At 41.9% G+C, this 14,564-nt stretch overlaps 1 long non-coding RNA gene and 1 other non-coding gene across 3 annotated transcripts; both read right to left on the bottom strand.

Annotated features, from left to right (window-relative positions):
- Positions 1–2,789: 2,789 nt before the first annotated feature.
- LOC138835036 (U6 spliceosomal RNA) lies at positions 2,790–2,896 on the bottom strand. The gene has a single exon (XR_011374368.1). It is a non-coding gene; the product is annotated as a U6 spliceosomal RNA (small nuclear RNA).
- Positions 2,897–8,412: 5,516 nt separating this feature from the next.
- On the bottom strand, positions 8,413–12,961 carry LOC138835031 (uncharacterized). 2 transcript variants are annotated; one of them, XR_011374363.1, is made up of 7 exons: positions 12,879–12,961; positions 12,109–12,178; positions 11,831–11,918; positions 10,809–10,943; positions 10,428–10,495; positions 9,801–9,933; positions 8,413–8,545 (listed from the first exon to the last, which is right to left on the bottom strand). It is a non-coding gene; the product is annotated as an uncharacterized lncRNA (long non-coding RNA). The 2 variants fall into 2 exon arrangements; XR_011374364.1 differs by lacking the exon at positions 10,428–10,495.
- Between the last annotated feature and the right edge of the window lie 1,603 nt (positions 12,962–14,564).

Genomic DNA, 14,564 nt, shown 5'->3' with positions numbered 1-14,564 from the left:
CAAGCCTTTACCATCACACCTGGTTCCTTTGATTTTTTTGATAAGAGTTATAGTAGTTATGAAGTAGTATCATAGTAATTTTGAATTGCATTTCTCTAATGACTTTTTCTTACAAAACATTAAACCAGTATAGAAGTTGTATTAAACACAACTTTGTAAACCCATTGGCAATTTTCAGGGCTTTTTGGAAAACATGTCTATTCAGAAATTTTGTCCATTTTTAATCAAGTTTCTTGTTAATCTCATCTTTAATCTCTCTATACAAAAGCAATAATTTATTCAAGGTAGTAGAAAGGAAAAAATTAAGCAACTCTTAACATTTTTTAGTTTTCAATAACATGATATTGATTAAATCATTTTCTGTTAATGCTTGAGACTATATAACTCAATTTAGTTAGACCTTATACAAGACTATATGTATTTTATTTTACGTTGATTTTTCTTTCCAAAGCCTGTGTGACTAATTTCCCTTCGTTTCTTTCTGTCTCATGTAGTTCAGATTTCAAACAAAAGAATAAATGGAAGGAAGTGAACAAAAAAAATACATTTCCTCTCATCTGATGATGCCTCTACAAGAATGAGGAAAGACCTATGATAAAATATCAAAAAGACAATTTATTCTTCTAGGTTTTCCTTATCTTTGTTATTTAACTTAAATGATGTAAAACACACTATACTGCTCAGATACTTTTATGTTTTCTCAGTTTTGTACATTTTCTTTTTTTTGGGGGGGGGGATCCGGTCAAGGGGCCTGAACTCTGGGCCTGGGCGCTGTCCCTCAGCTCTTCAGCTCAAGGCTAGTGCTCTACCACTTGAGCCACAGCACCACTTCCGGTTTTTTTTTCTTTTTGCTTATGTGGTACTGGGGAATCGAACCCAGGGCCTCAGACATGCAAGGCAAGCAGTCTACCACTGAGCTACCTTCCCAGCCCTGTACATTTTCTTTTGGACTTCATCTCAGTCAACAACATTCCTTCATTATTATGTCCCTGATATTTTTACACTAACAAGACTGAAGATAACCAGTTTGATTTACAGCATGAGAAGTTATCCACCTGGCTTCCCTGGAAGCAGAGCATGATCAATAGATAACATTACTTCTGGTTGCTCACTACATGTAATGGTTTCCGTAATACTTATGACATTCTATTTAGTATTTAAAAAAAAACTTCTGGCTAAACTCAAAGCTCATTCATGGAAGTTTATGTTAAGTATTTTACAAGTTTTATTTCTCTTAATTCTTAAGATAACATTTGCTATAATGCTAATGTTATTACCATTTTAGTGTTGGGAAAAATTGTAATTAAAGGCACTAAGTGCATGGCCCAAAGACACACAGTGAGGAAGGAAATGAGTCAAAGTTTCCAAAAGTCTTTCCGCAATACACAAAAGGTAGGTAAATTCTCTCCATTCTCTTACACTCTCAATTCAATATTCATATTTTCCAAGAAATAATAGCATAGCAAATATTGCCCATGGTGATTGTTTTCTGTCACATTTTGTCTTCAACACAGACTGTGTTGGTGACTTTGGGTTATCATGCACAGAGCTGAGCTTCTAAATTGAGGTCCAAAGAGAGGCAAATTTCTTCTGTCCCACAGTTCCAGTTTTTTTAAAAAGTACCAAAACTTTTAAATATCACTTACTGTCTTTTAAGAATCCAAAAATGAAATAAATTCACATTTAATCAATGCAAAATGCTTTAAAAGTAGGAGACAATAAAACAGGCCCCCATGAAGTAAATTTTCTTCTACTTTTAAAATTATTCTGAAAGCCTTGTATTGGTTAGTCACACTTATAATCCTATCTACTTGGGATATCTCCTCAGGAGCCTGAGATCTGTGGATAACCATTGGAAGCCAATCAGGGCTTCCAAAACAAACAAAAAAATTCATGAAATTATTTTTCAAAATTTTTAATGAACTAGCAAAGACCCAGGAAAGAAAATGTAGTTCATATAGTACCTCACCAACCTAGAGAGGAAAGAGCTAGCATGGCCTTTAAGCCCTGATTTCAAACTCTGAGCACGCCAACACACATGCATGCACATGCGTTTGCACGCATGCATCTTTTCCCTTCCCCTCCCCAAATTAGAGAAGCGTACATACAAGAGGCACGTGCACCAACTTCAAATACAGTGAAAACAAGGGTTATAGCATGGGGGAGGAACATACAAAGAAACAAAAATTCACATCGCACATTATAAGTACGTTAGAAACAATAGCAAGAAACAAACAAAAAACTACTTGTTTCCCTATCTTGGAGTTCAATTCCCTTAACATCATCATATCTGTTCATATGAACATAGTTTTTGACATTATCTGCTTGCCCTAGACATATATTTGTTATTGAAAATAAGGGAAACCATGGGACCTGTTTCTTTGGACTTGGCTTACTTCACATAATAAATTTTTTCCCAAGTCTTTCCATTTCCTAACAAATTGGGTGATGTCATTCTTTCTGATGGAGGCATAGAATTCCCTTGTGTATATACACCACATTTTCTTGATCCATTCATGTAGTGGGGACAGCTGGGTTGGTTCCATATCTTAGCTATGGTAAATAATGCTGCAATAAACATAGTTGAGCTGGTAGTTTTAGTATGGTCTTGTTTGTGATCATTTAGTAAATCCCTAAAAGTGGGGTTGCTGGGTCAAAGGGGAGCTTTATGTGGAATCGTTTGAGGAACCTCCATAATGCTTTCCAAAGTGGTTGAACAAGTTTACACTCCCACCAAGAATGCTGTATGGTTCCCTTGTGGCCACATCCCCTCCAGCATCTGTTGTTGTAAAAATATGGAACGCTCCACGAATTTGCATGTCGTCCTTGCACAGGTGCCATGCTAATCTTCTCTGTATCGTTCCAATGTTAGTGTATGTGATTCTGAATTGAGCACAAAATATTTTTATATCAAAAGTGCAATTGGATTTTATTAAACTAGACGATTCAACAAAAAGGAAGTTCAAAAGAATTGTCATGAAATTTTACAACCATATATTTCTTACATAAGCACACATTTAAGAATAAAGTCAAGATTGACATGTCAAAAACAAAATAATTCCAGATATTTGTTGTTCAAGAAATGTGTAGGAGGAGGAATTCAATTATTCTATACAAGGCACCTGTCATAATGAACACTGCAGCAAGTGTTAAGGTTCGTTCAAAGTTTTAATGTTTTAAATATATTCAATTTTGGGAATTGTTTCAATTTTGGGAACACAAGCCTCAACAATATGTCAATACTATCCTCTTATTTATCTCTAAAGGTTTATGCTTCTGGTCTTTTAATATTAAAACTTCAAAAAAAAATTATCTTTAGCAAGTTGTGCAAAGGGGTTTTGCTTCATCATGTCAGTGTTGAATAGAGTGTATGTGCATTTGAATGTTCAGTGCATCTGGATCATTGTCAAATTTTCCTTTTTTCTTCCTTCCCTTACCCCAACCCCACCTATCCCTTCAAGTTTCCTACTTATATTCTCACATATGTACATTGAGTGTTATGACTGTATTAGTCCACCATTTCCCTCTCCATCCTTCTGCCCTATTTCCTCTAAGCCTAGCTCCCCTTTTAAGACTTGTTTCAAATTCATGGTGTTTTGTTAAATATCTCTACCTTTGGCATTTGGCTATGGGCTTGCCACATCCTCTCTTCCATGTTTGACCACATAAATGAATATATTTCTCCACATTTCCAATCTCTGAATGGCTGAGATAGGTCTATTTTACTATTCACCTTCTGTCCTAAATTTAGAATTGCACCTTCAGGACCATCCTATAGAGCTTTTTTCTTCTCTACACACTGAAGATGGAAAGGAAATAATTTCCATGCTCTCAGCATTATGCTATCCATCATGAATTTCCATCGCTTATCACTTCAGCAGTCTATGTTTAGGGACAATCTTCAATTTCTGATGATAGGAGCACGAGTCAGTTTTACCTATGCAGATTCCACTATGTAGTGAGCCCTGTAGTCTTAAATTTTCAATAAGTTTCGAGTAACTTTTTATTAATAATTTAAAAAGTTTTATTTCAGTATTTGAAATACTGCCCCAATTATTTTAAAAGTTTCACAATAAGTTAGACTGAACTTTTCCCCCCATTTTCCCCATTAGTTCAGGTTAAGTCTCCTTTGGCTTTATTGTTTGAGAGGCCAAGGGATGAGGGTAAACAGAGAGATGATCATTACTCAGATATCTCCTTCCTCTTCTGGTTTTGCTATTCTTGTTGAGAGGAAGACTGTAGCAGGGAAAAGAGTGATGCTTGACTTCACCATACAAGGGAACATTCCTAGTTATGTCAATTATTGTTTCTCAGAATAACTTAAACTGCTTACTCTTGCCTTATCTGTAACAGTAACCTAACTGTGGCTTCCTTGGTGCAGGAGGAAGCACACTAACAGGTTACTACCTGTAAATTGGTATTTTATATATCAACTTACTACCAAAAATATAAAGCTTTGGCTACATAAATGCAACGGCATTGATTGTCCAACAATACCTTAGTGAGCAGTAGACAATTCTACCCAGCTACCCTCTCCTCTCATATCCTCCCTTTCACTCCCCTCCACTCATTTACCCTCCCATCCCTTCTTTCTTTGTGTCTCTCTCCTCCATATTAATCTCTATCTTCTCTCTTTTTCTTTTCCAGTAGCAAGTGATTTGGCTTATCAGTCAACACATACATAATTGAACAAATATTTATTGCACCTCTTTTTGTGATTATTTATTCTTAAGAAGTGAGTTCTAGCACAGCACCAGTGGCTTACACCTAGATACTCAGTAGGTTCAAATTTGACAATTGCAACTCCAAGCTATTTTAAGTAGATAAACCTAAGAGATTCTTTTCTGCTCTTGTGGTAAAAGGAAGAAGTGAAGGTGTGGCTCAGGTGGTATAGAGCAAACATTGAGAATTAAAGCCCAGATAGAGCTCAAGGCCAGGAGTTCAAACCCCAGTACCAGCACAATATAAAAAAAAAAAAAAAACTGAGTCCTTTGTCTTAGAAGGGATATTTCTCCAAAAATTCATACCCAGGGCAATTTTCAAGGTCCAAGACTCTCTGTAAGGTTCTTTCACATTTTAAATTGATTCCTCTGCTTGATTCACATTATGGAAAAATAGGAGTCACACTTCACATTAAAAAGTATGCACATTGCTGTACAGTTCTTACAATTTTTAAAGTAAAGGAAGCATGACAGAGGAATTCACCTCACTTGGGTGAGTTAGGTTTGACTCACTGACAGACTTTTGCAAGTAAATGAGGGTCTGTTTACATGTAAAGAAGTCTATGCAGATGGTTTTCTAGGAGAGAGAACAAGGTAGCTGTTGTCCAAGTTTGAATCAGAGTAAGTTTATTCCTATGATATGGTAAAGAGAAGCTCATCTCATAGAACACTATGCAGACAGTAATTTCAAGGATTAAAAACTCATGTCTATATAGTGAACAGCTAAGTTTTCACAAACAAAAAACAGTTTCCTAAGCCATGAAAATATAAGTTAGAGCAAAAGGAACTATGTTAAATATAGTTAATGGCTGAGTGACATGTATAAAAGAGTTCTATAATCACAACTAAACTATAAATTTTTCATCATGTCCCTAACAAGAATCTCTAAGATAGGCCTGGCTAAATCTGTCATAGAGGACTGGGTTCATGCAATTGTCAGTTTTGTTTAGGGTGCAATATCTTCTACAGTCGCTTGGGTTGCAAAGAGCTCACACCACATGCAGTGTCTGGAAAAACGTGCTGTCTTGTTAGGCACCTAAGGGATTTTTCTGCCACTGTGAATATTTATCGTTTTTCTTCTTATAATTATACCTGTAAGTGTGAAGTCATTTTGTGATAAGAATAATAGTTTCTGTACCCTTTGTTCCACTAACAAATCTCGGATGTAAATATAGCCCGGAGCCCTTGGCTCATGCCTATAATCCTAGCTACTCAGGAGGCTGAGATCTGAGGGTCACAGTTCAATGCCAGCCCAGGCAGGAAATTCCAAAGATTCTTATCTCCAATAAACCACCAGAAAACTGTAAGTGGCAAAATGTCTCAAGTGGTAGAGCTCTTGCCTTGAGCTGAAGAGCACAGGGACAGCACTCAAGCCCAGAGTTCAAGACCCACAACTGACCAAAAAAAAAAGTATGCATATATATATATATATATATATATGTATAAATGATGAGATGAATTACATTTAAATATAAGTCAATATTTATGGTACACATTTAAAATATAACTATATATGATATATTTATAATATATACATATATTTATGTATAAGATCATATTATATCAATGTTTATAAATACATTTGTAATTAATATCCAAAGAGTACATCTGAAGATTTGGGGGAAAATGTAGAGTGTCTAAAGGCTTACTATTGACCCATCATACTTTCAATCATTTTTTCCACTTATGACAATGTCTGGAATACTAAGACAATGATTATTTTATTCCTTAAGATTTGGGGTTAGAAACATCTACTTACTTGGTATGAAATCTACCAAAATGTGATCTTGAAATCACACACCACAAACTGGACATATACATCAATTTAGCAACTTACAGGTCTCAAACTTTTATTTGAATCCTGTATCTCACATACATTGTTTCCTTCGAGTCAGCTACGTATACAAACATTCCTAGATTTTCATCTTCACATTCATCCCCATACTCACATGACATAGTAAACATAACATTATAATAAAAATATTATAGGTACTGAAAAAAAACATCTTTGCAAAAGTAGATAAATTTTATTCTTTTAATTCAATTCACTATTAAAATACTGATGAAAGAGTAGCTGAGAGGATGTTTCAAATATGAGAGTGCCTGCTTAAAGAGCATGTTTCTCATTCCAAGCATCATTATATACATCCTTCCTTCTCTCACATAAAAAAATAACTACAGAATCAACCTACATTTTCCCTAATCACTCATTGAAGAAAGAAATTGTAATACATATATGCATATACACAATGATATACTATTTAGCCACACATAATTATGAAATAATATCATCTTCAAGAAAATAGATAGAACTTTGGAAAGTAGTATGGAAGTTCTTCAAAAGACTCCACATAGAGCTCCCCTATGACCCAGCAATCCCACTTTTGGGTATTTACCCAAATGTTTACCAATAAGACCACACTAAAGCTACCAGCACGATTATATTTATTGCAGCATTAATTACTATAGCTAAGATATGGAACCAACCCAGGTGCCCCTCAGTAGATGAATGCATCAAGAAAATGTGGTATATATACACAATGAAATTCTATGCATCCATCAGAAAGAATGACATTGCCCCATTTGTTAGGAAATGGAAAGGCTTGGAAAAAATTATATTAAGTGAAGTAAGCCAGGCCCAAAGAAACATAGGTCCCATGCAATATCTAGTATATGTCTGAGTCAAGCAGAAAAGGTCAGATAAGGTGATGTTAGGGAAATGAACCCTAAGATATGTATTCAAATGTTTTTTTCTTTCATGCGATTGTTTCTTACACATTTATAAGATTATTTCTTTGTTGCTTTGTATGTCCCTCCCCCACAGTATAACCCCTGCTTTCACTGTATTTGATGTCGGTATAATTTGTGGAGGGGAAGGGGAAAAACAAATCGTTTAAATAGGGATACAGGGGGACCCATTGCAACAATGAGATGTACAAGTCGTTATGTCGAAAACGAACTTTACAACTTTCGTGCGGGAAAGGGGGGCGGGGAGGATTGGGTGGGGGGGTGGGGGAAGGATGGGAAGGGATGGGAAGGGGAAACAAAGGAGGAGGGTACAATGCTTGATAAGAAATGTACTCATTATCTTGTCCATGTAAATTGAACCCCTCTGTACAGTATTTTCAAAATAAAAAAATAGAACTGGAAACATTCATATTAAAGAAATTATCCATACTGTAAAAAACAAATACTAGATTTCTCATATGAAAATATGAATAACCCAGAAAATAAAATGAATAACCCAGGTGTAAAAGATAGAGCTGATTTAATTTGGAAAAAAGTAAGAGAGGAGATGAAGAGAAATACTGTGCAGTAAATATGTTCAAATATTCAATATGTTGGTATGACATAATAAAACATAAGTATAAAAATAGGCTAATGAAATTAATAAAAGGAATAAAATTTAGCAAGCTACATTATATGGACATATGTGTATAACACAATAAAATACTGTGTAAAGTTAATATTTGCTAATAAAAAGGCAAAAATTCATTCCAGTTGTTATAGAGTCATATGTTTCTTTCCATTTTTTGCTCAGATATTTCCCTGATAAAGTAAAAGGAGAAATAGGTTTTGTTTATTTAGAAAGACAAACTTGTCCAATTAGCATTAAATTATTCTAGTTAATTACTGTCAATGTGAAATTGCTCAACTTAATTATTATATTTAGAATATGTCCAATGCACTCTTCAAAATATTACCCTATAGGCATATACTTTTTGCTGGGGCCAGCTGCTCCATGTCCCGGTGGAAGACGTTGGGAGGGTTGCTGATAACCGGGCCCAGGGGTGCCCATGGCAGAAGGAGTATCCAGCTCCCCTCTGTCAAAGGAGACACAAAGCATGGATGGACCTACTGAGAGCTTCAGGGCATAGCCATCCAACTGTCACAAAGGTCCCTGGGAGAACTGTTTTATGGTGACAGCCCTAGGGCCTGACATCAGGGCCCCAGCGCTGTCCCCGACTTTCTTTGTCTCTAGGGGAGCACTCTTTCACCTGAGCCACGGTGCCACTTCCACCTTTTTCTGTGTATGCAGGACCTAGGAATCCAACCCATGCTTTCTTGCATGCTAGGTGAGCCCTCTACCTCTAAGACACAATCTCAGCCCTGGATAGCTGTTCTTCTATGACCCCTCAGGCTGTCTCAGGACAGTCTCCAACATCTATACCAAGTCACACATCTATACCGAGTCTCTCAACAGCAGCCCTGGCTAGAAATGAACATACTCTGCTGTGTTGCCCATCATATTCAGCACCTTTGTACTCTGTGCTTCCTGTCAGATCCTCCTTGTTAAGCAAGACCCCCTTTTCAAGTGCTGCCTCCAAGAAGACCATTCCGATCACCTTGGCAGAGCAGGAGCCTCTCCACTCTGCAGGCTGCCGGCTTGTCAGGCTCTGCCTTCCAGCCAGTGTGGGTTGACAGTGCATGAAGGGAAAGGCCTGGATTCCACCACCAGATCTCTGGAGGCCCTGATACACCACCCAGGGACAGGTGTTGTATCACACCCCATGAGAGGGGGCTTGAGGCCCTGGCAATGTGTGGGCAACAAGATGGGGCCATTTCTTTGTGTGGGCTTGAACTGAGGATCTGGGAGCTGCTCTCTGAGTTTTATTGCTCAAGGCTGGTGCTCTACCACTTGAGCCACAGCTCCACTTCTAGCTTTTTGGTGGTTCCATGGAGAGTAGAGTCTCACGGGCTTTCCAGCTTATAGCTGGCTTCAAACTGTGATCCTCAGATCTCAGCATCTGGAGTAGCCAGGATGACAGGCATGAGCCTGAGCACCAGGTGATGGGCACCAAAGGTTGTTTTTTTTTTTTTTGCTCCTGTTTATCTCCTGTCATCTAGCAAGCCCAAGTTAAAATAATCAGTTACAGGGGATCAAAATTCTCTCTTAGGTCAGTTAATCCAAGGAGATAAAGTGTCTTTGGAAAAGGCTAGTCTGAGTTGGCTTAGGGGTATTTGTGTTTGTGTGTGTGTGTGTGTGTGTGTGTGTGTGTGTGTGTGAGTGAGAGAGAGAGAGAGAGAGAGAGAGAGAGAGAGAGAGAGAGAGAGTGTGTGTGTGTTGGGGATACCTACCCTCATCTCTGCAGTGCCTCATCCTCCCAGCAGGGAGTGTATCCAGGATCCTGACCCCAAGGAAGGTGTTTGGGGGAGGGTAGCAAAGGTCACATCCAGGGGGATGATCCGAATTCTGTCCTGCAACCTAAGCCTGGACAGATAAAGGAGAGGAGAGGTTTAGGGGAACATCAAGGGGAGCCCCTTACCTTTGGCTACAAGTACAGAAGAAAACTGTATCCATCTTTCTTGGTAGTCAGATAAAAGTTGTACACTGTTCATTTATTTTATGATTGTGTTAGTCTTAGGACTTGGATTCAGGGTCTGGGTGTTATCCCTGAGATTCTTTTTTCAAGGCTGTGGCTCTACCACTTGAGCCACAGCACATCTGGCTTGTGTGTAGGTTTGGGGAGGGAGGTAGTTTATGGGAGATAAGAATCTCCTGGACTTTCCTGCCCGGCCTGGCTCTGAGTCATGACCATCAAACCTCAGCCTCCCGAACAGTCAGGATGATGGGTGGGAGCCATGAGCTTCTGACCACCACCATCCATTTATAATCCCTTAGGCCAGGGCTGGGCCACCCACACTACACCTACTTGTTGGGAGTAGGAAGCAGACATGAGTGGGTTTGATACTTCAACAGCCTACCTATCTTTGAGCATTGTTCTGGGTCAGTCTGATGCGGCTTCCTCCTTATCCATAGCAATGACTTGGCTCTGTCACAAGAACAAATGTCCTCCAGGAGGTGTCAGGTCTGGGCTCTTTCCTCTGCACCCCACCCCCCTAACCAAAACTACACTCCCCAGCAAAGGGTAGTAGACAAGGAGTGTTTTCATTGTCTTATAGCCAGGCCCTGACCAGATAGGTGGGGGTATGGGTCAGAGTCCCGGGATCGTGCTGGGCAGGGGGACAAGGCAACATCTCCTCATCCACTTTCCTTCAACGGTGTAGCAGAGGGATGTGAGGAAGGAATCAAGGGATGGACAATGAATAGCCATCACAGTCTAGCCGGGGTACAGAGGGGCTTACCTCATGAAGCTAGTTCAACAGGCTGAGCAAAACAGCTCCTGACCCTCAGCCCACCTCCAGAATGAGAGGGACACCTTGGGTTCCAGCCACATGGGGATGCTGGGCCACCTCCTCCAGCACCTATTCAACCAGTTCCTGAAAGAGAAAGAGAGAGGGATAGAGAGAGAGGGAAAGAGTGGGGAGAGAAAAAGAGAGGGAGAGAGGAGAGGGGGAGGAGGGGGTGAGAGAGAAAGAAAGAGGAAGAGAGGGCCAGAATTACACTTAAGCCAGGTGCTGGTGGCTCAGACCTATAATCGTAACTACAAAGGAGGCTGAGATATGAAGATCGTGGTTCACAGCTAGCCCAGACCGGAATGTCTGTGAGACTCTTATACTCAAAGAACCAACAGAAAACCGGAAGTGATGCTGTGGCTCATGTGGTAGAGTGCTAGCCTTGATCTAAGGAGCTCAGGCACAGCATCCAGGCCTCAAATTCAAGCCTCAAAAATGAAAAAGTGGAAGTCCCACCACAAGAAGTGGACTGAATAACACCCACTGTCCTAGGAAGTATGGCAGAGAAGTCAGGCTGAGCTTCCTGTCAGCTGGAAGTCATGAGTAGGTCACCTGGCTTCTCAATGCCTCATTTTCCCCAGCTGCAAGACTGAATACAGTGAAGGATCCCCTTCCTCATGGGGATAGGTTAATGATGAAAGAAAGCCATGTTTTGTTTCATAATCCTACACTTGTTGCACGATTTCTTCATGTGCTGTGGAACCAGCACTGGAACCTTTCATCCTGTATGACCCCCTCCTCTTCCCCCACCAAGACCTGGCACACACTGTAACGGTTTGTTGGATAAACGAATGAGCATCTGTCTATGACAATACTACAGAAAAGTCCCATCCAATTCAGGTAAGCATCCTGGGTGGGGGCAAAGCCTGATGTAGCTCTCCAACAGTTCTACCTCCTCCCTCTTCCCACCCTCCTGGTGCCACCGCACTTAACTGTTTTGGTTCCAAGGATGTGAGCCATGATGTACTCACTGTATTTTGGGGCCTCTGGGATGCCTATCTTCTCAAAGATCTCTGTCCGGCCACTGACCAGCTGTGTGGCACTCAATTCTCCACTCAGCTGTGAACAAGGTTGCCCTGAGGTGAAAGCCTGGCTCAAGGGGCCTCCTCTCCACTCCCTGGGGCCAGACAGGATGGTCCACCATATCTGGCCCCCAAGTTTCATGTTCCAGAGATAGGACCCCTGAGGCATCCCAGGTCTCTGAATCTCCCAGAGTCCAGTACAGTTCCTGGGAATTGTCTCTACTCACAGCTAGTAGGCTGCAGATAACAAGGTCACAATCTCTGCTCCCCATGACATCCTCGACTGTAGTGATCACCCTAGAGAGAGGTGGAGAAGTATCGGCAGCTGTCAGAAAAAGGCAGTCAAGGCACGACGTTCATAGCAGGAGACCATCTGGCTTGGGAACTCTGCTTGTGCTGCTTGAATGTCATTGTTTGGTGGCTGAAATGGTCCATCTAATTTGACCCAGAATCCCAAGCATTAGTAGAAATTGCCAGCTTCAAGGAAAAAACCTGGAAAAGCTGGCATTTCACATGTCCCAATCAAACTTAAAGGGTTCCAAAGTCAGTGGTCCCCTTTTCCTTCCAGACAGCCTACAGCAGGTTATAGAAAATGGCATTCAGAGAGCCTCAGGTAACTGCCATGTCCTGATCCCAAGTAGGCTCCAGCAGAGGGAACACACTTGCCTACCATTGCGCAGCTGGAAACAGCCCAGGAGGGACACAGATTGGAGTCTGCAGAACTCCAGGGAGGACTGCCCACCAGTGCACTGCCCCTGGAGGGAATCCATGCCACCATTGGGGGCCTGGAGCCCCCTGCCAAGATGTACACCGCCAATACCCTGGGTAAGATTCCCCTCTCATCCTTGGTCGTGGTGAACCATCTGCCATGTCACACCGATCGTCACTTCCCAGACCCTCCTAGATTCACAGCCCCTGCCCTACTACCCCCATCTCGTTCCCTATTTATGTTTGGCAGACTCATTCCCAACCTTGAATTAGCTCCAACTATACACACCAGAGCAGACTGTCTGGCTGGAAGAGTGCGGCTGTGGTCACAGTAGCCTCATGAGCCTTCTGGCTGAAGACAGAAGAGCAGGTGTCCACACTGGTCTGTGGTTCACACAGGCCTCCTAGGGGAGACACATTCAGGCCCAGGAGTTACTGTGGGCTGCAGGAAAGGGGAAGAAAGAGGTGGAAAGGAACATCTACTGAAACCTTCCCTAAAGGAGCCATGAAACGGTGAAAGAGAAAACAAAAATTGTGGCTGGTCTCCTAATGGGCATTAATGAAAAAAGAACAACAAATAAAATGCTTTTGCTCTTTCTAGACCCAGTGACTTAAATATATTTTCATTGTTCTCATCCTGCCTGCTCTCCCAACAAACACACACACACACACACACACACACACACACACACACACACAGACACACACTCACACACACACACACACACACACACAGAAACACAAACACAAATCTAAATCAGTGACAGAAGACTCATCTCTCTCTCTTACACACACACACACACACACACACACACACACACAGACACAAACACACAAACACATAAACACAGACTCAGAGCAGTGCCTTTCTGGAGTTTGTTACTTTCTCATCTGAGCAATGTACCAGTTTGAGCAGAGGGGTTCCCTTGTCAGAACCAGGGGCAACCACCCAAGGGGAACAATGCTCTAATTATGCAGAACCATCCTGCCTCCCCCTTTCTCCATTGCCAGCCCCTTCCTCTTGGGAACATCCAGCTTTGACTCCTCATTCACCAAAACCCTAGGCCAGGACGCTGGGTGAAGGAGTCCCGAGACACATGGCTCCTCAGATCCTGGACAGAAAACAAAGCAGGGGGTCATGGTGCCTCCAGAGTGGTGTATGACCTGGGGTGCGGGCGTTGTTGGGGACTTTGATGGGGTCCTAAAGTCTATATACATGGATAGAGTCCCTACTTTCAGCCTACATACTTTGGGGCGACTTGGCAGATTCTTGGGGAGGACAAGGAGACCAGATGGACTGGGAGCACTACCAGAAGCTGGCAGAGCTGGGAAATGTGATCACCCAGTCAGAACTGTTGACAGCTGGGGTTGGGGGTACAGGCTGGTGTATGTTTCTCAGAGGGGGTGTGTGTTTCTCCCAAATATCCACTTTCTATCTGACCCCAGTGCCCTCACCTCTCTAGTGGGCTCTTCTGGGAATGTCCTCAGGTGAAAGGGTGACTGAGCACAGAAAATAAGGGCTCACACAGCAAGGGGGCCTATCTTCTGTATCCAACACCCCCCTCCCCAGCAAAAAGGAAAAGATCTAAGAAGGCAGGTGTGGAGGTGCTGCTCCCCATCTCTGACTAAAGGCAGCAGGTTCCCACCAGGGAGAGGAAGGGTGCAGATGCATGGCTGTGTGGCTCCCACTGCTCCAGACCAGGGGCTCTGTGGTGCCCCTGGATGGGTGCTCCTCACCCATCCCTGCAGCTCCCATTTTCCTGGGACACTGGATGCTAGGGATGGGGTTGGGATCCCCAGGTCAACACCCAGCTCCAACCCCCACCCCTGGGGTGCATTTGTGGCAGAGCCAGGGCGGACTGTGGGGTGCTGGGGAGATGCAGGTAGGACAGGAGAGGGGAGGCGAGAGGTAAGGTTCAGGGTCCGCGGGGGTGGGGTGGAAGGGGTAGAGTGGTGGAGTCACAAGGTGCAGGGG

This window comes from Dipodomys merriami, unplaced genomic scaffold, assembly GCF_024711535.1.
Source record: "Dipodomys merriami isolate MVZ:Mamm:240054 unplaced genomic scaffold, mDipMer1.0.p SCAF_2227, whole genome shotgun sequence".
NCBI classification, from domain to species: Eukaryota; Metazoa; Chordata; class Mammalia; order Rodentia; family Heteromyidae; genus Dipodomys; species Dipodomys merriami.
The sequence above is the reverse complement of the archived record's forward strand: the minus strand, read 5'-3'. Positions and strand labels throughout refer to the sequence as shown.